We start from the raw sequence: 22,538 nt of genomic DNA, 5'->3' as shown, positions 1-22,538 counted from the left end.
CGCCCCTTCTTAAATCCTCACTGTTCTGATAATCACAAAGAGTTAAAGTAAAGCAGCAGAAGGTTTCTCTGGGCCTCTAGGAGGTTCAGCAGATTACTAATACACTACAGGCAGTTTTAATGACAGAGCTTCCAGCTCAAATCTGGCCTTTTTATTATGATGAAGGGCCTGGCCCCAAGTGGTACAGAACACCTGCAGCTCTCATTGAATACAATGGGATCTGATGCTGATGAAAGGGACCATTTTCAAACTTCCTTAGAAGTAGGCGCTCCCCAGATGTTATGCAAAAAGCCCTGCAGAACAGGCATCAAGTGCTGTGATACTAGGCAGGCCAGACACTATTTTCCTCAGCAGGATAAACCCAGGAGTTTGTGTGAGTGGTTTATGTGATTGGATCTCCTATCCAGGAGCAAGCAAATTAAGGTCAGTGCTGACTGAATTAATGGAAGTATTAGCCATTCCTTGAGAAGAACCGGACATTCAAACAAAGAGGATTTTCTCTCGCTGGGAAGGTGCCTGATGACATCCGAGTTTTGTCACTGACAATAGTCATAGCAGGGCTTTGTATATAATCCAGAAGAAAACTTGTGAGAAACTGGGAAACATGTGTATAAGGAAAAAGGGATGCACACATCTTCTTATGTGTCATTTCAAGTTGTGTGTCAGAGCTTCAAGAGAGAGACTTACTTTATCTGAACTAATTCATGCCTCTAAATTTCACTGCTTACCCACAGTTAAGAGAAAAAAATGCTTTCCACTCTATGCTATCACACTTTTGCAATTCCCCTTCTTTGCAATCCCCCATTAACCCCTTGGTTAATGCAGATGGGGATCTTCATCCCTGGGTGGTACTGATGCCTCTGGGGCAGATCACTGCTGTAGGCATGGATGAGATGTCACAATTATGGGTGAAGTACTGTAAAATTGTTGGTGAAGTGCAAAGCTACTCCGTCCTGTTGGGTTCTTTATTGGGTTTTATTTTGTCTCATTCTCTATGCCTTTTAGCTTTCCTCCCTTCCATATTTTATATATCTACTTATTATATAGAGAGCTGGTTCTAATTAAAGTCAATCAAAAATAAAACAATACACAAAAATCAGAATATATTGTATACTTGATTAGCCATGGCTGGGCAATATTATATAAGGAAAAATCTACATTCCTACTCTTCTCAGCTGGGGATAAGATCCAGAATCATATTACCAATATAAACAGCATAAAGCAGTCTGCTTTATTAATACCTAATATATCAGGTATCACACATTCATTGCGAAAGGCAAAAGAATAAAAGCATGCCTGCATTCTGACATTGACACAGATATTAAATAACACGTGTCCTGTTCTGGATTTTCCTTTCTTTGTTACAGGGTGGCAGGGGAAGAAAGGAATAAATACAATAATGGTAAAAAAAAAAAAGTTCTGTGACAGTTATGTGGTGATGGCAACATTGGCCCATTGTATGCAGTGAGTCAACATGAAAATGCAACAAACCCCCCAAATAATATCCACGTATCGGGCCAAATCCCAGACATCACCAGCTGTCCAAGCGCCGTGGATTTGCTGTGGCAGTGCTGCATAGCTGGGAGGAGGGAGGCAATATGTGAGGACTTGGGCAAGTGATTTGTACAGCTCAGGAATGTCACAGAAGTGCTGGGTGTTGTCAGTTTGTTTTTCTGCTCTTGGGTCCTCATAGGGGCTGGTTTATCCTTTTCAGAGGGCTGTTGTAGCTCACATCCCCAATGCTGAGGGACTACTGTCAGGCAGAGAAAAGCTGAAGACTTAGTATTCCCCGGTGATGTTTCCTTTCTGGTCTTCTCCCTTTATTCCCTAATCCCTTCCTCCACCGTCATCCTGGGGGTGGTGGAGGAGGGGAGGTCCTGAAAAGGGAATGCAGAGGCAGTGCTAGATAAATGCTGCCAGATAAACCCCTCTCTGTCAAAGTTATTTCCCTGGACAGTTTCTTTGTGTCTGTGTAGCTGGCATAAAGTGGCCAAAGCATACAACTGCCTCTCATCACAGTGATTCTGTGTACAGTGCATGTATATGAGTATAGAAAAGAATAAGGTTGGACTCCATAGCTCTTACTGGGATTTAGATTTTCTCCAAATATGAAACCCAGTAGCTGTCTTGCACTGGTTGGGAATAAAACCGTGCACTTTTAAAAGCAGTGAAATAAAACGTCCACAGTGGTTTTGATATGGCTGGTTCTTTTTTAAGACACTTGGACTTGGCATTGCTTCCTGCCAGCCTGCCAGCCTGGGATGCAGTTGTTTTTATTCATGCTGGAGAATCAGACAGCTTGCTGATGGCTTGCAGTATATGGTGCTTGCATGGGTTACCTGGCATCATCCTGAACTCAAGGAAATTGCCGTTCTCATCCTTTCACTTGCGTGTGGGTAGTGGCAGTGCAAGGCTGAGCTGTGCACAGGCACGTGAAAGCCTCTCTTCCCTTTCTACTGAGCAGAACAGTCCCTCACACCGAGGTTATGGTGTTATCTCCTTCATCCTCTTCCCACCACTGCTCTCCACAGCTAGTGACCTAGGGCCATATTGCACCTGTTCCTCTGGCCCCACAGCCAATTCAACCTTACACCTTAGCCATCTACCTCTGCCCTGCATGCACCTGCCTTGACACTTCAGCCATTCACCCCCGACACACAGCAAGAGTCCAGGAGCTGACGAAGTTACTACCAGTCAACTGATTACCTGCTAATCTGCTGCTTGGCAGCAGCTGGTTGTGTGAAAGCTCTTATCCTGCAGCTCAACTTTATCACAGAGGGAGGTATGGCTGAACACGAACTCCTGTACAGAGGCAATTACACAAGCTACAGGGTTACTGCCTTGACATAGGCAGCTGAAGCCTGCCGCCTCCAAGTATCATTTGAAGTATTTCACACACCAGCAGTGGTGCACATATCTCAGCCTGGTTTGGTGGATTGTGCATTCGTGAGCCTGTCAGGTTGGCTGAGGTGTGCTCTGAGCTGATGTGTGTGTGCGTGCGTGTGCATGTGCGTGTGTAGGGACAGTTGAATTGTTTTGTTTCCTGTTGGTAAGCCTGTTGAGGGAGAGATTGCCTCCTGCAGCATTTATAGGGGTCTTGCATAATGGGATACTCGTCTTGGTGGAGCTTTGAGGTACTACCAATACTGGCAGTCCATTGTGTGCATTCAAAGAAAATCAAGACATTTCCTTCATTGCATTTGCCTGACTGGTGTTTTGGAGTATGGCACATGGCACTGGATTTGTTGATTAAGTATTATAGTGAGCCTGAAAGTGATCCGCTGTGACATAATAAGATGTGACTGATGTATCCTGATGTGATACAAACTGAAGTGTTGCAGAAAGATGCACAGTCAGACCCACATGGGGGTAAAACCTAAAGCACTTTTTCTAACACCCGGTTGTCAGATATTTGACTTGGACAATTACAGATTTGCCACCAACACTCTGCTGTCCTCAGTCACCACACTAAATCTTCCTAATTGGCAAATACATTAGTGAGAACTGACATCACCATGTTAGTCACTGCGCAAACATGGGGGTTGGCGGAGAGGTACAATCGTTCAGAGTTGTCCATAATTAATCACAGACAGGTAGTTCAGAAAGGCTATGGGAACAGTCTCCACATTCACTTACTAACACTTTATGATCCAAAACAGAATCCAGAAGTTATTCCAAGACAGGCAGTCATAAAATGTTGAAAACTGGTACTGAGAGTTGCTTTTGTTGTGCCGTACATAAATCTGTCCAATTTTGGTTAAATTATATACTGTTTAAAGTCAGCACTTAAAGTAAAGCCAACCTGTCTTGTGTTTAGAAGAACCTTTGCTGCTGAAACCTCTGAGTACTTGCAATATGTTGTGTGCTACAGAAGATGAAGCCTTGGAGAAGCTGAGCTTCCCCTGTGAGGAAGTCTAGATGGGGCATTGCAGAAGGCTTTATGGCTATACGCAGCCATCTGGGGTCCAACAACAAACAACACAAGAGCCTTACCACCCTGTGCCTGAGCTAAACGGAAAGCACTGGAATAGCTCTGCTCTGTGTAGCCTGTCCTGTGTCTCATGAAGTGCCTGTTTCACAGCTGTGGACTGTGTGGTATGGGCAGACCCACAGTGGCCACTCAACGCCATATGACACCAGGAGTCAACAGGAACAAGGAAAATAACCTCCGTGTAAAGAAAGGAGCAGGGGCAAGTCCTGTAAGAGTTAAAATGCTATGCGAATATGGAGTACAACTGGAGAAGGTTTGAAGAGTGCTTCTTTCTGTGTCTGCAAGTGATGGGGGCAATCACAAGGCAGCTTTATTTCTAGCAGTAACTGGTGTGTCTGCCAGACTGCCGTTAAGTCAGAGAGCAAAGGCTGATTGTGAAACTGTATTTTAGAAACATGAGGAGTTTCTGTACTTCATGTAAGAATGAAACACAGGAGAGGAATGTTATTAAACAAAATAAAAGGAAGGAAAAAATCACAGGGGTGTTTGTGGCTGGGCTCAGGCTGAAGACTAGGTCTTACAGTTCTGGAGGCTACCTGAGACCTGATAAGACTGTGACTGTGATCAAAACAACCTGGAGGTGATTACTGGCAGATTTCAAATTAAGCCTTTAAGAAAACATTAGAATTCATCATGGAACAGCTTAGAGAGGATGGACTCTCCTATGGCAAACTAGACAGGATACAAAGAAGCTCAAAATCACTACAGAACTGGAACTGGAGGTCAGAAAAGTCCAGTAAAGCAGCACGGGATGTTGCCCATGCTGGGCTACTGCCATATGCCGAACCAAGGGCCAGCAGGGAGAAGGTGCAAGAAATCCCTTGATATTATGACAGTTTGCCAGCTTTGCAGGCTGCAGGACAATATTTGCAGTACAGAGGAGAAAGCAGATAGTGGTGTAGTCAAATGAACACTTCCTAGGAGCAGGAGATAGTGATGCATTAGACCATTGGACTATTGGTGGGAAAGCGAATGTGTCCTTAACTTTACATGTGCTGAAGAGCATTAAGTCCACATTACCACAAAGAGTTTTCTTCCCGCTGTAGAAAAAGCTAAGGCACTGGAGGAAAGAGAGTGAAGACCCCAACATCTTTGTGGTGAACTGTTTGTGGAAAAGATCCCGCTGTCATGGCTACCAGAGAAAAGGCACTACTGAGAGGCTGGTCTTTTGAAAGAACCTCTCATTGGTTGAAAGAAACCTGCCCTGCCTAGACACCCTAGCTCCCTTGGCGTGAGCCTGTGTACCTGTGCCACATTTTGGGTGCATTTTGTTTCTACACTTTCCCTGAGTCTTCAGCACTCAGAGATATCTCTTTAAGTCCATTAGATGGACGTGCTACTCTTAATAATCTCTTCCTTACTATCCTTTTTGTTAATTAGCATAAAAAGTGTCCATTTGAGGGCAGAGTTTGTAGGTATCTGTTTCCTTTTCTCCTTATCCCACCTCATTCAGCATTGGGTCATTTGTTCCAGCATTTCAGTTGTTATTTTTCCGTAACATTCCTCTTCTCAATGCTTTTCCACAGTAGGGCAGTAAGGCAGTGTTGCATCTCCATTCCCACCTTCACACCCCACAGCCATCTTTGTGTACAGCTCCTTCTGGCTCTGCTCATCTGCTCACCTGTGGTTCCTTTGCTTGGGAATACAGGCCTTCCAGTGGCTTGATTCCTACTGCAGAGCATCGTAGCTGTTTCTTGGTGCTACTTTGTGTTCCTTGCTCTCCCCACCTTACAGAGGGGTTTACTTGACTGAACACTGCAGTGGGTCTCCAGAAGTACCTCCCAGGCAATAACAGCCATGGATCCTGTGCCTAAGCACTTTCACTTCTAGTTGAGTATGTACAGAGGAAAGAAAGTAATGAAAGAGAGTGGTTTCTGAAGAAAGGCAGGGAGAGGGAGGAAACATGAACTGCTGGAGAACGAGCAAATGCTTTTTACGGGCATTGTGGGTAACAAGAACCACATGTGGATGGAAGGAATCTAAGTTGGTGCATTTTCCCAGTTTTAAAGGAGAAACCAAGGCCTGGCTACTTGGAGGCAACAGATATGGCAGGACAATTGTCTTGTGGCCATCACCGCAGCTGAGGGCAGAAACAGTAAGACTACAACATTCTTGGAACTCTTAGAAAAGATCAAATCTGAAATAAGAGAGCTTCCTTTTTCTGTCCCCTCAGATTCCCTACTTTACTTCATAGTGCAAATTCTCATGAGCACTGGATGAAGACAAACTTAATTCTTTCATTTCCTGACTCTTCAGTGCTTGCTTTGCAACCTTAATGTTCTTTTAATGGATGTTTTTGGATGTGATATAAATATATATATAAACCTACAGCTAGATGCTGATCAGTGGCATTTATTGTATCCCTTCAGTCTTTCATCCACACATTGTCCACTGATTCACATCACCCTCGGCCACACATAACAGCTGCAAGCAACTCTTCTGAAAAATCAAGGCAAAATGCCTACATTTTGCTCTTTCTGCACATGTGTTTGTATGTAAAATGCAGCAGCAACTGCCTCTGAGAACAAAAGGAGTAAGAGGTGGTGGAGTGAGGGGAGTGGAGGGGGCAGGGGAAGAGTTCCCAAAAGTCAGGACATGGTCTTTCCTCAGTTGTTATATAATATTTATATTACAGTAGTGCCAAGAGGCTCCAGTGAAGATCAGAGCTATCTGATTATATGAACTTCACAGAAACGTACCGAGACACAAACCCTGCCCCAAGGAGAAGATAATCTGAAAGGAAAAAAATACAGAGTACACTAATATGGGAAGGGGTGCATGTGTGAGTGGCGCTGATGAGAGGGAGGGACAGCCATCTTAGAGCTGAAGCTGCGTTTCTCTTGCAGTTATAAAGGGCTGGCTATCCGCAAAGCATCTAAGGCAAGGTCCCTTCTGTAAGCAGAATGATTAGCCCCACAGGGAATTCCCACAGTAGGTGGTTATTCGTGAAGAAAGGTGCTTGAAGAGAGGGTATGAACGCTTATCAGCTTCAAGAAAAACGTCTTCAGGAAAAGGCTAATAGATTTGAAGATTGACCCTGGATTTTGAAGGTAAAGAAGGGAATTTTTAACCCTTTGCTTTCTCCTGGATCATATATTGGAGCTAAAAGCTGAGAAGCCACTATGAGCACTGGTAGAGTATACAGAGGGGAACTGGTGAATGCTGCACTTAGTCAAGAAGACACTGTTTCATGAAACTGGCCGGTTTCCCTGCTGCTTTACCACACCGACTTAGTCAAGCCTTCGCAGCAGTTTGTATTCTCTGAATTTAGTGACAGTCCTTACTGGGTCTGTCCTTTCTGGCTGGACTGACTGCCTGTCATCTCAGCTATGGAGACCATGCCAGAAAACTGCCAGGCACCTCACACAGGGCTCCCTGAGCAGAAGGTGCCTGGGCTGCCTCTATAGCAACTCTGAGCGAGGGGGAAATGTGTCCATTCCCAAGTGCCAGGATTATTGCTTGAGCCCTGTGACTCAGGGGCCTCTCTGTGGAGCCAGAAGCCTTTCTGAAGAGGAAAGGTTGCTAGAGCACTGACCTGCCCTACTCCACTGGTGGGGTCTAAGAAATAGTGGAGGCATGGGTGGAAAAAGTTCTCATAAAGTGGGAATAATTGTATATGGGCCGTTGTATCTGTTTGCGCTGAAGAGCTATGTGGCAGGAAGGGAGACTGCTGTCCCTGGGAAAAGCCTCTCTGCCAAGAAGCTGTGTCCCAGCCCTTCTGTGCTCCTGACAGCAGCAGCAGTGAGCACAGTTTTCCGATTCGGTTACTTGGTCAGGGTAGGCAGAAGATAATATCTATAGTCTTACCCTCCGTTGCTCACTGTCTTGCCAGAAACTCTGCTGACCTAGACACCTCCCACTCTGCCCTGCTCCTAAAGTCAGCTGCGTGGTTCTGCTTTTTAGTGCAATGATGTGCATTTTGATAGTCCCTAAATTCAACGCTCATGGTGCAAGACCATACTAGTCCAGACCCTGGTTAAATCTGTAATAAAAGTATACATTTTATCCTGAAGAGTTACAAGCAAAGCAAGTTTCAAGTCCCAATAGGCCTTCCAGAAGAGTTGCATAAAAAGCTGCAGATGTTCATAGAGCAGCTGAGCATAAGCAAATGTAGCCACGATGCTCTTGGTGAGTGTTGTGCAGAGGTACAAGGTCTCCCTGTGGGTTTGCAGAGGAATGGACACAGCGCACAGTGCTCATGGGAGGACTTTAGTCCTCTGAGCCCTCCAAAACACCTGTCTGTGAAAATCTCCCACTGAAAGCAACATGGTGAAACAATAGTGCAGAGAAGGCTATGGCATGGGGACATTAGGCTGAACTTAAAGCCCTTACCAGGTTAATTTACCCATAATACCTGTATCAACAAGTGATACCTGTATCACAACAACCTTTATCAACAAAGTGAGTAAGTATGCAGGCAGGTGTTTTCCAAGCTATGGAAACGAAAGACTGGCCAGATGAATTTGGTGGGAGCTGGGCTGGAGAGCTTGAAGAGATATCCAAAATACCACATACTTTAGGGTGGGAAGCAGTGAAGAAATGGGCCTGAGGAGGCTTGATTTTGTTGAAGGCTGCATACTTCTCCAGTTGGTGGCATTTAGGGGCCATGGCCACAATTGCAGCCTGTGTTGACATGACTGATACACTGCAGCGACTAAAACAAAACCTTTTGAACCTCGGTTTGTGGGTATTTGTCACACACTTAGTCTGTAATTGTCTCTAATCCTGGCCACTTTCCCTTTCTGTTGCTGACACTCATTCCCATTCATCCTAAACAAGTAGAAATGTGAAGGCAGATCCAGTGTTGCAAGCATCAGATGCAAAAGAACAGAAATTACGATGAGGCAATAACAAGGCATCAGAAATCGTGTGTGTCGGTTACTTTTGAAGTAAAGAAGGACAAAATAAATTAATTCAAGGGAGAAGTCATTGTAATTAATAAGCTGTCAATTCATGTAATGAATGCAGCAGAACAAAAAGGTTATCTCTACAATCAGTGCTGTGACCCTGATGTCCTTAGGGCACAATGGATCAGAAAGATTTTTTTCCCACCAAATGTTATAACCATTCAGAAATAAAGGTATGGTCAGAATGTGCTATTTTATGGTACTGCAAGACCATATAACTGATTATTAATACTAAGGTAGGATAACATTTTGTTCCTAAAGCTATTTTATAATTGTACAATGTCTCTAACTTTATGGCATAACCACAGTGTGTAATAACTAGCTCTGATTCAGAACTGTAATCACTTGATCATACAAAGCATTTGATTTCATGAAGTAATCACAGGTGGAATTTCCTTCTGCCTCTCATGCTGTTGTCTGAATAATCTAATGCAAGACATGGTATGGCCAAACTTGCTCTCTAACCTCAGACAATTTGGGCTACTCATGTAATATAAGTTCACAGGGCTGAAGACTGAAATGTAACCAAACAGCAATCTCATTGGAAGAAACAAGGGCACTTTTGGGGCAAAAGGGCAAATACTCTGTAAGGCTGGACTCCAGAGTGTGTTTATTCTGCATGATGCACTCATCTGTAGATACCAACGTGCACTACATCTCAGCATATCAGAGGCATCAACTAGTAGCAATTTCTGTGACCTTTCCTGAAGGAGAGGGACAAGCTGTCTCACTGTAATTGTGCTTCAAAGTCAACACAACTGTTGCCATCCTGACCCTCCATCTCTCTCCTCCTCAAACATCCAGCATTTCTATGCATAATGTGATCTTAATAAAAGGAAAAGGAAAATATCAAAAGACTATGCTTTTACCCTCTCTACTTACAAGTGTACATTGAACATCACAATTATATCAGCTCCATAAAAATGTCATTAAAATATGACACATATTGCAAATATTGCATACTTCCACCTACTTCATAATTAAATCAATTACTCTTAAGTGTATAAATATGTACCTGATCAAAATAAATAAATAATCACAACAAAGGCTTACAGCAAAATTGTCTAGAACTCATGAGAAAAGATGCACCATACCCAGTTAAATCCCAAGAAAATTTTAAAGGCCAAGTTTTTCTTCCACTGAGTAGCTTAGTAAATGTCTATAAAGCCACATAAGGGACAATATCGAGAAAACCAAGAATCTGTGTAGTCTGTATAGAGTGATCAGCAGCTCTACATGGGTGAACTTTTGCACTGGTTACAGATGAACAACCTATTCCTAAAGAACCATCTTGGACATTGTTCACAGTGCTCCTGCTCAGTACTAATGTCAATGGGAGCTAGATGTGCATAGCATCCATCAAATGACAATGCAATTAATTTCTTAGTTGCTGTGGGACTATTCTCAATGAAAATTCAAACCTAAAATTTTAAAAATGAACTTACAGAGCAAAATGAAAAGTGAAGTTACAGTGAAGCATGTGCCCAGCAGCTACAAGTGGTAGTCACTGGTGGCTCAGTCCTGGAGACCTTGTATTGTTTTTTCATCCTGATGTTAATCCATTAGGTCTGTCCATCACCTCATACACTGGAAATGGAAGAATACAGAGGCTTAGGTTCAGGTCCTAGAAAACTCTCATTTTTCTTTGCTGCTTGTCCAGAGTAGGGTTAATATATTGGTGGGTTTGATTTTAGATGAAAGAAACTCAGAATATTTTACATTTGTTGAGTTGCTTTGCCTCTTCTTTAAATATGTGCTGCCTGATTTCTAAGATGGAAAGTTTTTGAGAAGCGTTATGAATTGATATGCCTAATAGGACTGATCAGCTACACGTTCTCTGGTATTGACAAAGATGGAAGCTTGCACCAAGCATCCTCCTACTGTCAAAGCACGCCTGTGAAAGAAACTAATAGAAAAAAAAAACTTCAATTCATTCTTGTTGAGGTTTAACCACAGCTGGCAGCTCAGCCCCACACAGCTGCTCACTCACTCCCCCCACAGTGGGATGGGGGAGAGAATCAGAAGGGTAAAAGCAAGAAAGCTTGTGCATTGGGATAAAGACAGTTTAAGAGGTAAAGCAAAAGCTGGGCATGCAAGTAAACAAAGCAAAGCAAGGAATTCATTCACCACTTCCCATCAGCAGGCAGGCGTTCAGCCACCTCCAGGAAAGCAGGGCTCCAGCATGCTTAACGGTTATTTGGGAAGACAAATGCCAATGCTACAAATGAAATGCTGCTACAGTCAAAATACATGTGAAAGAAAAAATCCTGCAAAGAGCTCATCACTGATTTATCTGTGTTGCAGTCTGTGCCTGCTTGTGTCTCACCTTGTGTCGGCATTTTCCTCACTGAGCGGCAGTGCTTACCCATGTGCCAGTCTGTTGGGTATACCAGCTCTCCAGGGGCACGGATGGATTTCTGCTCAGTGTTGTCAGTCACCTGAATTTCTCTGTTCCCAAGCATGCCAGCTTGTGACTCCTAACATCACTAGAAAGAACAGCACTGGAAAGACACAGCTGACACTCTTCAGTTGCATTAAGGTCCTGGATCTCTCCAGAGGTTAAGTATCATTAGGAATAATGCCAATGGTGCTACACATTTTTAAACCAGGTGAGATAATCAGGGCCTCCAAATATAATTCCCTGTCTCACTCCCCCCAAATGAACCTTGTGAAAGAAAGCCTGGTTCAGAACAAAATGCAAACAGCCTCATGAAGGCAAAACAAAGCCCATTCCAGTTGCAGGGAGCTGGTGGCTGCTAAGGGCTGGGAGGGAGTAAGTGAGACAGACAGGCATGCAATGAAGAATGTTGCTATTCCTCTTCGCATGCCTGATTGATGGAACTACAACAACAGAAACAAAAGATGGCTTGGATGGGCAGTGAGGTAGCGGAGACAGGCTGACACACCTTGATACCAGACTTGCACAGCTGCACATATGCCAGTGCTGATCCATCAGCCCAGCATGCTGCGCACAATGACTGATCAATCTACACTTGCCATTGCTTGATCTTAGCAGCAGCAGATAGTCAGGGAGAGAAATATTCATATTATACTGGAGGGTATGTTTTTGTTTCCCTTTTAGTGTTTGGGGTGGGTTTTTTTCCCCTTTGCAAAAAAGCCCTATGGTTTGTAACAGTGCAAATATACCTCCACTGGCTCCAGGGACCATGTCTTTTACCGAAGTAAAATTTTCATGGTCTTAAAGCCTAAAGATCTCCACCCCGCTAAATGCTATGCTCTTCATAGAGAGGTTGGGGAAATGAATGAGGGAGGAAAGGCAAAGTGAGAACTTTGCCTTTCAGTGTAGTTCAAAGAGAGATACTGACTATTATGATCAGAAATTGCTTCAAATTAAAAGGAAGAATGGCCAAAGGTTGATACAGAGGAGCTGCTGCAAAGGCATGAGGCAGCCTGACCTACCTACTTTCCAAGAAGAGTTTTGAGCAAATGATTTGTATTGAAAAAATATTCTTCAAAATAATTTGTAGAGTCTAGACAACTGTCAAATGAGAAAGACTGAAATTTTCAGATCAATAGATCAGTTTGCAGCAACCCTTATGATTAATATTATTTATATTAATTACTGCTGGAGTCCACAGACTCAGCACTCATTCATTAAAGACCTTCCTCAAATCATTATTAGACTCTTGGCCCACTTCTTCTCTACTCTAGATTTGCAATTGGTATCAAGCAAAGCAAATTTCTGTAAGATCAAGCAAACAAAGTAGAAAATGCTTAAAAGCTTTTTATTGTGGTTAGTGCTTGCTGATTATTTGGATGTAGTTTGTACTGAGAGCCCAGTAGTATTCTTAATATTCAAATATCTTAGAAGAATAGCTTAAAATTTGACACAAAGGAAAAATAAGGGAAAACTTGACACTCTAAAATGAACCAACTGCCCATTCATATAAATGGGAATTTTGTGCCAACTGCAAGGACAACCTATGCCCGTTATAAATCTGCAAGCTTTATTTCATTTTGCACATGTATTTAATCCATCTGTAAATTGTTCATTCGATAGCACAGGACGATGCTCTCTCGGGAACTGTAAGGTATGTGTATTCAACAGTGGAGAATAAACACAAGATTTTATTACAAAATGCCACTGCTGCTCCTGGCATGAGTAATTTGTGCACCTGCATTTTTAAAATGTTTCAAAGTTTTTCCCCTTTGTGAATTCAGCGGCAACACACATTATCTTCCAGGCTGCCACAACACAGTATTTGCAGACTGGGTCACGTCAGCCCTTGTTATCCAGAAGCCACTGTTTTCTGAGCAAATAGCAACTGAAAATGACAATAGTTCGCTCCAGACAGGGTAGAATAAGACAGTGTTTCCTTATGGCCTAGTAATGCATGTCTGCAAGATGAGCAGGAAGCATATGTGGGGCTCAAATCCAAATTCAGACTGGGGCTTCAGAGAGGAGAGAGGCCCAAGAAAACGTGGAAAGGATTGAAAGTATCAGAACGGCACTTCATCCAACAGTTTGTCCCACATTCGAGCATATTCCTCCTTGCAACATGCCTGGATCTACAAGCTTGGGGAATGAGAGACTGGGTCTGGAGATTAAAATGCACTCTCTGGTGTAACACTGCACAGCCAAAGTGCTGGGCCAGCCATAGATATCATTAAATGTAGAGTCCTGAATAATTACTACTGTGCTTTAAATACACCGTCACCTTCCGGAAGGCTGGGTACCCATGGGACCTTGACTGGCTGATCAAGGTTTGGAGCAGGTAGGGGAATTAGGACATTTTAGTTAGTTTAGGCTTAGTAATTTAATTTTTAATAGTTATTCTGCAGGTGTCTAAAGTCGGCTCTGTATATACAATTTTTAAGTAAAAATTTCCCCTGTGTTCCCTGTAATCTCTCTGAAATGTTCCTTGATTCTCTCAGAACTCTCTCATTCAAATATGTAAAGTGTATAATTCCAAGCAATCTTGCATATTTGTACATCTTAAAGTCATATTATCATCTTAAAGTCCTATATTACGCAATTCCCCCATTTGCAATGGATCTTAGGCAAAAAGGGATTGAGATCTCATGTTGTACCAGTTTGATCATCAGAGGCTATCTCCAAGGGCAGTCACAAGCAGGTGAGTTTGCAGCATGTTTATTTAACTGATATTGCAAATACTGATGGAGAGATGGTACAGATGAAATTGCCTTTTAGTTTTATTTTCTTCATTTGTTAAGGGTTGGAGAGGCAAAACAGCACAACTGGCTTGCAGTTTCCAAGATCTCCATGGCATATGCATACTTTGAGAATGAGATCTGAATAGTTGCGTGCAAGAGACTCCAGCTCTATGGAGATGAACTTGACCTTTCAAATGGTGCAAATCTGTAGTGATGGGAGTGCCCAGTTTTGCCTGCCAGAGGGCAAATGTGATGGGAAATCAGACACTTTCAGGACTAAGTGTCTGACTCCCATCCCCATCTGTACCTGTACACAAAGTATATTCAGGTCTGTATTTGCTACCAGTCCCCACAAAAACTTGATGATCCTCTTCTCCCTCAAGCCTTATTGCAGATTAGGTCATAAACATGAAGCCTCATTCTTTCCCTTTTTTGTCATGAAGGGCTGGAATGAATATTATCAAGGCATGAGAATGGAGGGAAATCAGAGAAGTGGGAAATCACTGAGCAGAGCCTCAATACCAGGCTGCTGTTTCCTCTTATCCCACTTTCAGGGGCATTTAAGTGCCAGCTGCCATTGAAAAGGCCCAGGCAGAGGATGCTACTGGCACACTACCTCTAGGATGTAAATGGGTACCACCTCTACTGGAAACCCCTCCTAGGACCAGGGCCATCACAGCTGCCCTGTTGGTGCCAGGTACTAGACCAAAGCTGATCAAGGACCCTACAAGAAGAACCCTTCTCAGGCATTTTTATCCCCTAATTAACACCTTTTAGATGTGTGTGTGTGCATGTGTGTATCACAAGGAGCAGAGAAGAGAGTGAGCAAGAGGAGTGGTGATCTACTGGAATGGTGAGGGTACAGTCCAGGTTGGAGTGCAACCAAACCTGTGCTGAGGACGGCATAAGCACTCAGTTATGCAGCGATTCTGCAGGTCCATATTCAGAAGGTTTCCACTTAGATATTGGTCACCTGCTCTGCTAGCTACTAAACTCATTAATTAAAAAAATGAAAGGTAGGTACATGTATAGAAAGAATACCCTTCTGGAGAAGGGAGAGAACAGGCAGAACTGCAGGAAAAAGAAGTAGGTTGGGCTGTGGTGGAAAACCCAAAAGTGAGCAGCAATGTCTCTTCTCTTGCTTCGCAGTGGGAAATAGAAAGTGGAGAGAGATTAGAAAAGGAATTGGGGTGAGGACAGAGGCTGCGTTTCTTGCAGTGTTCATACAGCAGTCCCAGCTGGTGGGGCAGAAACATTTTCAAACACTCCAGGGAGCAAACTTCAGGCAGGACATACCAAGCTGGTTGGGCCAAATCCCCCACTGCTTTGCTCCCATCAGCCTGAACCCTTGCTAAAGAGTGGTTATAACCAGAAACATCAGGTTATAAGAAGATTTGGACACAATGGAAAGAGAAGGCAAAAGCAGGGAAATGGTTGAGACTGGAAATAACCAGGTGAATAAACCAGCTTGAGGAAGATGTTTACAAACCAAGCAATACAAATAAAGAAGATTTCCCATATCCTTCCACAGCACTGGCAGCTGAGAAAATCTCTTTGTCCAATAAGGAGGAAGTGGCCAACCCTACTATGCTTTTGCTTGGACAATGCAAAGAACCCAACTCAGACAACGTAATAAAGCTGTGACAAGGAGTAACCAGTGATAAAACAAAGGCACATTGAATAAAAGTATTTTTCAGTGTCTTTAAAGTAACAAAAAAAGGGGATGGGGGGGGGAGAGGAGCAAAGAAGAGAAATGAACGAAGAGTCCCTCCAGACCAGACTGAAGCCTGGCTCCTGTCTCTAAATATCTGACTGGAAAGTTTGACCCGTCTGCACTTTGAAGTACAGAAAAGCAAATATAACTTAATTTTGTGTGAAATTTCTGAAAACGCAGCCAACCTACAAAAACAACAAGAATTACTTTCCCTGACTGAGCATAGTTTGCACAGGACCATATTTGCCATCTTACCAAAATAGTACCTCATATCACTAGCACCTCCCTCCGTGATGGGCTGCTCTCTGAGCACTTGTGTGGTGAGCAAAGGCTGCCAAGGATGCTGCTCAGTACCGATACTCCCAGAGAATCAGTCCTGACAAATTCACAGTCTAAGGAATTGTGTTAAGTAATTTCAAATAAATATGTTTGAAGACAGTGCAATCTGCCCTCAGATATTCCGCAGGCAGAAAAGTAGGCTAAATTCATCAGATTAATTATTCATTGCAAATTCTCTCAGCTCTATCATTGAGGTCAACAGCAAAAGTGCAACTGAGTACAATGGGATGCGATCTCCAAAAGTGGATAACACTCCTTTACTCCACAAATATGAGCAGCTTTGCTAGTTTCTGAGGGACAGGCAGAAGCAACCAAACAAGCAGAGGTACGTGCAAATAAGCAGTTTTATTTCACAAAGATTGACTTCTATTTCAATCCATGTGGGACTGTATGTCCCATATTCTGCTCTGAGCTTTATGTTCAAATGAACCCAAATTCTCAACTCTCAGCTGAGTTAAAATATATACATATATATATATATTTGTATATATTTACACAGGTTTATCATTTGGTATCGCACCAGTACTTTCCAAAATTATGATTTTGATGCAAAACCATAACCTACTTAGGTTTATCATTTGGTATCGCACCAGTACTTTCCAAAATTATGATTTTGATGCAAAACCATAACCTACTTGACATTCTGTCAAAGACTTGTGACCTATTTTGTAAGCAAGGTCTGAACTTTTTGAATTTATAGTGAAACACGAAAGTTAGTTGGTTTGGAAGTGGGAGGAGGACTGGTTGCATGGCAAACGCTTTACACAGCTGTTCAAATGAAAACACAGAACACTTGAGGCCTCGATCTCAAGAATCACCACGCTCTTTGTGCTCCACAGAGGTCTTTCAGTCAGTACTGTACACCTGTATTTTTTAGACCCATCAATTATGTGCCTGAGCAATGTAATTATAACCTAAGTCATACTCTCTGATTAAATATATCAACCTAAATTTGTGTTTATTTTAACTGCCTCTAGTTATCCAGCCCAATCCAGCCTCCAGAACACATGAAAAGATTTTTCTAAAGAGTTCCTTCATTTTCCATTCCCCCCATGTAAAATCAGAGTGAATATTTTTACTGGGGGAGGGAGAAGAAAAAATAAACAGGGGAGGAAATGTAATTGGAGGTGGCATGGAGAACATGGCCTCTCTGCTTCTCCCTACCGTTAAAGCCCTCAGGGGATCTAAAGGCCACAAATGATGTAGGTCTTCTTCTTGAACCGCTGTGAACTTTATCTGCTTGGGTTTAGTATCACTAAATGTGTATTAATGTCAAAGATTGTTTGCGTGGATTATTTATAAGGCATTCGCTTCAAATTAGTGCTGCTTAAAGTGTGTGAGTTCATAACTTGCCAACAGCAGATGCAGTCTGCAGCAACCGGAGCAGCAAGCAGCTCCATAGGCCTATATACAACAGCTGGATGTGGATCAATAATAGAAACATTAACCATGGTATTGTTTTAGAAGCAATTCTTTACATCAGAGATATACTTTATTCCACATTAATGGTACCTTAAGTAAAATGATAGAAGACATGTAAGGATGCCTCTCAAAGTGGTGCCTTGGGACTTGCATGCTCTCACCCAGCTCTCGCCTACCTGTTACCGACATAGCTTCTCCTTGTGCTGCAGTTCTGTGTGTCTCTCCTCCACCACCTGCCCCACTGCAGAGAGGACCTTGCTGTGGGTGTGTGTGGGCTGTCAGCACCAGCTAGACACCTTGCCATGCAGCGTCTACAGGTTTTAATACAGGGCCCATGGTCATTTGCCCTATGTGCAAGGGAACCTGCACATTTCTGTGCCAGAAGAAAGAGGAGTGAGCTGAACACCGCAGTCATTGGGAGCAATGCTGCCTCACAACAGCAACCATGTGCAAAGCAGAGGCCCTGACCTAGAAGACATCAAGCTCTTTGACTGAACATATGGAAAAATGAATTTTCCATTACTTTTACCTCAAGTGACCATCCTCTTGAATAGGCCAGAAAGATGTCTGTTTGACTACCTGTAAGTCAATCAGGTAAAAGTTAGCTCCTTAGAGAAATGACTGCAGACACTAAGGGTCAGAGTTCAGCTTTTTCAACGAACACTAAGTATGTCTTGACACTGGCAAGGGTACAAATGCACACAGATTGGGAATATATATATATATATATATATATATATATATATACACAAGCCTAAATATGAGCCTAGCTTTCTCTGGTTCAATCTGATCTTTATTTGATCAAAACATCAACTCAGGCCAATGGGAGTTTTAGACTGTTTTGCCCGTGGCTTTGAGGAATGTACCAAGACCAAAACAGGGGAACTATGCCCTACTGGTCCCCACACTGTGGCTTTTTGGCACTGTCCCTGTGTGCAGCCCTAAACCAGTGAATGACTTAAACTTTCTTCTTCCTCAGGCAGATCACTAATTTTGGGATCCCAATGTAAACTTGGCTTTCTGTTGAGCATGTGGATGGGTCTTGGCACTGAGGCCCATGATACTGGGAGATTCACGTTGTCTCTGACATCTGCTCTTTCCAGTCACTGGCAAATTAATCTAGAGGAAATAGTTACTTTTAGTTATAGAGTGATCAGTCTTGTTATAGCTAGGCTGCCTTTGCATAGCCAGATGTGTTCGGCAGCTCCTCCAGTCTGACCACTGACTGACACTGCTGTGGGAAAACGTCAGGGAATGGCTCCTATTTCAAGCACTAATTCATCAGTGATAAGCAAACAAATTGTCTTTGGAAGTGCTTGGTACTTCCTTCCCAATGATGCTACTTTAGAGTCTATTGAAAACCAGCATTTGTGCCCCTTATGTTGGCTTGGGAAGAAATTTCAGTCATATCTTTGAGTTTACTTCTGAAGGCAGAACATTTTCACCGCCTTGTTCCTATCTTCTCTCCCCTGCTTGCTCTCTGTTGCCTCCTAGTCTCATTCTCTCCTGTTTCTTACTCCTCCTCTCCTTCCTGCAGTTCCTCTGACATCCCACACAGCTTGCTGAGTCTTTCTCAGGCCCCTCACCCTCGTATCTGGGGCTCTTTTCCTTTCCCTTTCAGCTGTTTTTTCTTTTCTCCACCCTTTTGTATATCCTTTGTTTTTCTCTGCGAGCTGTATCCCTCTCTTCCTCTTTCATTGCCTCCTTATTTTGCTCCTGAGAATGATGTGGGTTTTCACTGAGAGTACAAACAAGGCCTGACCACTTTCCAGAAGTATTTTGAGGTGCTGAGTGGGTGTTTATTTGTTCCAGGGCTCACTTTCTTTGTTAGGACCTTGAGGAATGTCTGTCATGAGCAGGTCCTCCTTTTGCTCCTTAGCTGCTGGCAGCCATCTGCAGACCTTCCTCCCAGCACACGCATCTATACTTATTGTAAGCTGTATTTATTTAGGGCTGTAGGCTTTACTGATGGTCTGGATCGGCAAAATTCAGAGTTCTCCCTCAAAGATCCGGAATGCCCATCCCCACACATGATTTTCTGGGGGGATACGGACCCTTTGCACCTCTGAGGAGCTAATCAGGGCCTTGCAGGATGGCACTTCCTGCAGTAGACATTGCTACATTAAGCAATTAATAAAGATGATTACAGCTCAGAGCTAAATATGGTATATTACAGTGTTGTACTTCACTTATATTACCCTCATGGCAAATGAGTCAGAGAGACACTGCCATGTATTCTTGAGGAGTGACTCTTTTTGCTAATTAATGATATCAATATGCACATGGTGATGCTGGTATAATTAGCACAGTGGATAGCACCAATATAAAACAACAGAAAGAACCTGTCTTAGAGAAAAAAACCACCACAGTAGATATGTACTTTAACTTAAAACTGCAGGAAAATCCTGTAGCAAAAGCCAAGGAGGTTCAGTTACAACCCCCTCAACCTGAGACAAGCTCACCCAAGGCTTACGGATGTCTGGGTGAACCCGGGGTCCATTTGCTATGATTTGGACAGATGTATGGGCACTGAATGAAACTTGGGATTATGAATTGAGCTGATACAGACGGAGCTGGGTTGGGGTTTGCATTTGTTTCAGTCGAGATCTCAGAACAGGCCTCAGAAGCTGCCAAACACAAGACAAACAAAACTGAAGAAATAAACTGTCTGTGGAAGCCCTGCAAAGTCAGTCCAAGGTGTTTCAAACAGCTGTACTAAGTCTGGAAAGAAAAGTCAACATACAGGCTATCAACTCTCTGACAGTTGATATGATCTTCAGGAAAAAATACGCAGGTTCTATGGACCAGATCCATAGCTGACAAAAATTGATGCAACGCCGCTGAAGTCACTGGGGATCAGACAGCTTACATCAGCTACATCCCCAGCCCAACATCATTTACACTTTCATAGTTCCAATATTGAAAGGGAGCAAAGCTGAAGCGGAGAGTTTGCGTGGTCTTTGGGCTTCTCACTTGAGTGAATCAGTGTGGATGACTTTAAGATCTTTTCTTTGGTCCAGCCTCCTCCCGCTCTCCTTTTTGGCCACAAACTTACAGTTTGCTGTACCCAGGCAGGTCCTGGTATGTGCCTACATTTCACTCAGCAGGGTTCCTTTCTTACAAAACACATTGCAAAAATCAGTGGCCTGTCATACTCTTTACCTCCTACTTCAAGCCAGGCTGTAAGCTGTCAGGAGAAGGAGCACCCCCTAGCATATTTTTACCTAGCCTGGGCACAATAGTGCATAATTCCCATTGATGGTCTGGGTATTCCTATGAAAAAACAAGGACATTGGAAACTCTTATCTCAGAGTGCTTAAATTGTTCAATTGCAAGGGATCAGGCCCTTTACATCTATAAGATCTGGGCACAATGTACCCAGTGAGGTGTAAATTGTTAACCTGGAGTTGTCCCTACAACCTCGAATTTTGTTGAATCTTCACTTATGGGTTAATATCTTCAGGTTAATCACTTAAACATTTGTGCAACGAAACTACAATGATTCTGTACAGAGATCATCTGCAGTATGTAACAATACCCAGAGCTGTAAGACGATTTAACAGAGGTCTCTACCTGCTGCAACACCTTAGCACAAGGGTGTGATTTAAAGGTAATGTGGCAGGTTTAATGCAGAATTTCCTTGCTTTCCTAGGTTTAAGTCTCAACCTTAATGGTATAACTTGCATTGACATTGTTTCAGTTTGTTTTGACATCATAATTGAGCCTAATCTCCACAGACTTGCACTTCAGTCTTATTTCCTATTGTAGTCTTGCAATGTAATTTTACCATAAGAGCACTGTAGTGAGGTCTTCTCCAAGTCATGCTTTGAAATCACATTGTGTGTGTAATACTGCTTCATAATGGCTTTGTAAGAGGGTCTCCAAAGATCTTCCCTGCAACAATTTGGCCATCTTAATCTCAAATTGTAATGACCTCACAATGCCATAAAGCAATTACTATTACAAATTTAAATGGTCTTATGTAGGAACTTCTGTGCTGCCTCATTAGGTGACACGTTTTGCTGTGTCCAACCTCTTTTTTAAATACAGCACATCTACTGGATAGCCACTGCTCTTTTAAATTCAAAAACTGGGCTAGAGCATGCATTTTATTACAGTTCATATTTTTTTTTTCCACTGCAAATGGGCTGGTGAGAATCTACTCTAGCTGCACATTTTGTTAGAGCTGGGCTGGGTTAGTGGCGTCCAGATCTGGATGCCACCACTGTTGGAAATTTATTCACTTACTGACCATAAGCCAAATCACAGCTAGGAAGTTGCTTTGAAACCAAAATAACAGAAATCTGCTATGCTCTATTGTCACCTGATATAGCTCTACTCCCACGCTGCTTTGTTCCTGAAAGGGCTTACAGCTGGGGCATTGATTTCTATTTTAGTGATTCTTCGAGGAAGTGATGGCCAGCACAATTCCTGTCCCTTTGTTAGACACCCAAGACAGTAGGAGATGGTGATTTGTGTTGGGAGCTAAAATAGGCTGCTCTCTGGCTTTTATAGTCAGAAATCTCAGAATACACTAAGTTATTTTCCAGAAAAAGCTTGGGCTTATCGAGGACACCTGCAAGACCAGCTATGGAGGACCTTGGGGTGCTTTTCCAGGCTGACTGGGAAGTTAGATCAACTCCATTAGACCGGAGAGGTTGGCCTGGCTTCTACATGGCTCTAGGAAGTGTGGAACTGTTCCATTCTTACTCTTCTAACACACTTTTTATTTCATTTACGACCCTCTACAGGTGTATTTAAGACGGTGATTTTATGGCCTGTGAAACACCAGAACACACGTGGCACACTGGGAGGATGAAGGCCCACTGTCACCACTCACAGCCAACTTTCAAGAAGCAGCCGAGACTTATAACTTCTTCAGTTCAGAGATGTACTCCTGAGAACATATTCATTATTTTAATTCAAGTCTTCGTTGTTGGCTGACTGCCAAGTGGCCTACCAGATGTCTCTCTCTTTACTATGGTTGAGGCAGATTATGATGTTCCAGTTCATTTTTCCTTCACTGACA

This window comes from Falco cherrug, chromosome 3, assembly GCF_023634085.1.
Source record: "Falco cherrug isolate bFalChe1 chromosome 3, bFalChe1.pri, whole genome shotgun sequence".
Classification (NCBI taxonomy): Eukaryota; Metazoa; Chordata; class Aves; order Falconiformes; family Falconidae; genus Falco; species Falco cherrug.
The sequence above is the reverse complement of the archived record's forward strand: the minus strand, read 5'-3'. Positions refer to the sequence as shown.